Genomic DNA, 2938 nt, shown 5'->3' on the forward strand with positions numbered 1-2938 from the left:
TGTAAAAATTCATAAAAATGTTACTGAGCAACTGATGAGTAACACAGCACAGAATTTCCTCGTGAGCTCATGCAGCGCTGTTTGAATACATGCAATTTGTGCGTGTAGTAGAAAACATAACATTCTGCAGTTTATTTACTAATTGTATGAGGCCATTTCGCGATTTCAATCATCATACAGTAACCACCCCTTCCTCTTCTCATCCGAGACATGAGATGCAGCACTAAACAGTCTCTTGCTTTCGGTGCTTGTAATGATTTTTGCGTCTTTCTCAGACCGTTTTAAATGCTTCCACACTGCCGACATGTTTGCTGCATTAGTGCACGCCTCTATTCGATCGCGTCACGTCATTGTTCGGTACAATTTATTCAGTCTTTTCGCTTATTCTGCAGAACACTGAAAGAGCTTTTTTGCTATTTTTGGCCGAATAATTTCGGTTGCCGAACATTCGGTGCATCCCTAGAAATAACCCATAACACCTATGAGGGTAATTCATAAAAATTATGTTTTAATACAAACTACTCTTTCAGCAATCATGATATTAACATTGAATTTCATTCGATTTGATCAAAATGTATCAAATTCAACTCAAATTCAGTTCAACTGGAACTGAACTGGCATTCTCATGGTAAAGAGGGTCAGAGATGAGTCTTACTGCAGCAGGCCCTCGGCTGGGCCTCCCTTCAGCACATCAGATATGACGATGGACGTCTCCCCGCTCTGAAAGTGAGGGTTATCCCTCCCGCCTGAGATAGCGATCCCGAAGCCAAACCCCGGAGCCTGTGAGACACACAACGACATGTTAACAAACAGACGAGGGGGAAACCAAAACATTCAAAACAGCCGGGAAGAGCTGGAGAGAGACAGAATGAAAAGATAAGATGGGAGATATGGGACGAGAAGAGGAGGAAGATAAATGAGGGGATGTGATGGTCAGAGAGATACAGAGAGAGGGCAGAGAAGGGCGGAGAGATAGAAAGATCCTATCACAGATATAAAGAAGAGAAAAACAATACGGACCTCAAGTCTGCAACAGTACTTAACCGAATCACTTAAACAATTTTAACAGTGACAGCTAACAGGTAATGTCAATTATTAGGTATTATAAAGTAATGTGTTGCTTTTTGAAATGACACCATGATAACACCGTGTCCTAACTACACGCGACGCGACAAGATTCCAGCGACAAGCAATTTGGGTGTCCACACTAGGCTTGCCGCGATAGACGGTGTTGACGGTGATACCGGTGTTAAGCCGCAACACCGGTTACGTCACTTGCCCACTGCGTCACCGACCCCACCGTCGTTTTGATTTTTTATAGAAATAAAAATCTTTTAGTACAGTAAAAGAACAGACACTACAATTAAAAACTGAACGCTGTTGTTGCCTTCAAGCAATTGACGCCTAACTGCCGCTAAGTCAAAAGTAAAATGCGCACGGCACTTTTAAGCTATTTAAAAGCGACGGAAAGCGAGGAAAAGAGGGGAAATTCAAACGAACTAAAAACGAACAATTGCTTTACACCGAATTGCCGCTATTTCAAAGTGAAAGTAAAATGCGCACACCGCTTTTACAAGCTATTTAAAAGCGAAGGAAAGCAAGGAAAAGAGGGAACGCCCCGCCCCCACGGTGATACCGGTTAGTCACACGTCGATTAACCGGTGGGAAAATTTCCTTACCGTCACAACCCTAGTCCACACTAGACGTGACGCGACAGAATCAATCAAATATCACAGCCAATCAAAAGCGTGTGTGGGCGGGCTCTCTCTGGAAGTGCACTGCACTCGCAACAAAATGTATAATCTAATTCATAAACCTTTTTAACATCATTAAATGTACATACTGAGTGACTGATACCATCTTTGTTATGGAATACACTTGTTGGTTCGTATTGAGTTCACAGTTTTAACGTACATGTTTGCTTTAATTTATTTTCAAGATCTGAGGTAAACTATCTGTTGTTGCTTTCAGTATGGCTATAAAGTGAAACTTTAATGTAGATAACTGATATAATGCACATTAGTGTAGTGTCTTCTCTTCCAGGTCTGTGGTCATGGTGGATCAACAGTTTGTAGTCAACGTTAAACTGTCGACATGTTCATAGCTGGTCAGCAGTACAAAGGCACTGCATGGCTGCAAGGCGCTGGCTAAGCGTGTGCATCTACGCATCTTAAGAGAGGTTTCCGACCTTTCGGAGTGCACGACAAAGCCACCACACAAAAGTGACTTAACTTTCCCCAAAACATATTTAGTAACTTTTATTAGGGCGTAACCCAATAATGTAACACTGAAAATGTTTGCTCTGTTGTCCCGTGAATATTTCGAAATACCCGGACAATCTAAATTTACCTGAAATACAAACGTTTATTTGAATATAACTGTCTTGTTCTTGCTAAAAAGACCCCATAAAAGTGTTTGACGAGTGGTTTCTTTCGTGTTTTGAGGTATCTCCTGGATCTGGATTATGTAATCAGATTCCAAAAATTAAACAGTTGTAATTAGAGTACATTAAATTTTAAAATACACGTAATCAGACTAGTTACTTTTTTACATGATTACGTATTATTCACACAAGTCTTTGTCATAGGCAAGGTTTTGTCTTTCAAACACATTAAAACACACAAAATTATTTGATTTCTTATTTACATGTAAAGCAGGTATTCCCATACTTTTTAATCAGCCAAACCTCTTCCACCTAATATATTTACTTGAAGTCCCCCTGAGAATTTAAAGTAACAAGTTAATAATTAAGTAACACAACCCTCTACATTGCGAGTAAATCACTCGCATATGCGACTAAATCTTACTCTGTGCGACTAAATAATATCTAACATTAGCCATTGGCTAATAAATTCTTAGATTTTACACGCCAGTATGTGTGTGAGATGCGTTCAACACAGATTTTCACTCAATAAACACGCTGACTGAGTGCTTGAGA

General features: G+C 40.1%; 1 pseudogene; it reads right to left on the bottom strand.

Moving 5' to 3' along the window:
- The window catches only part of LOC107688939 (tight junction protein ZO-1-like), a 163070-nt pseudogene that overhangs the window by 42254 nt on the left and 117878 nt on the right, over window positions 1-2938 (bottom strand).

Source organism: Sinocyclocheilus anshuiensis, unplaced genomic scaffold (assembly GCF_001515605.1).
Source record: "Sinocyclocheilus anshuiensis isolate Anshui unplaced genomic scaffold, SAMN03320099.WGS_v1.1 scaffold1062, whole genome shotgun sequence".
Classification (NCBI taxonomy): Eukaryota; Metazoa; Chordata; class Actinopteri; order Cypriniformes; family Cyprinidae; genus Sinocyclocheilus; species Sinocyclocheilus anshuiensis.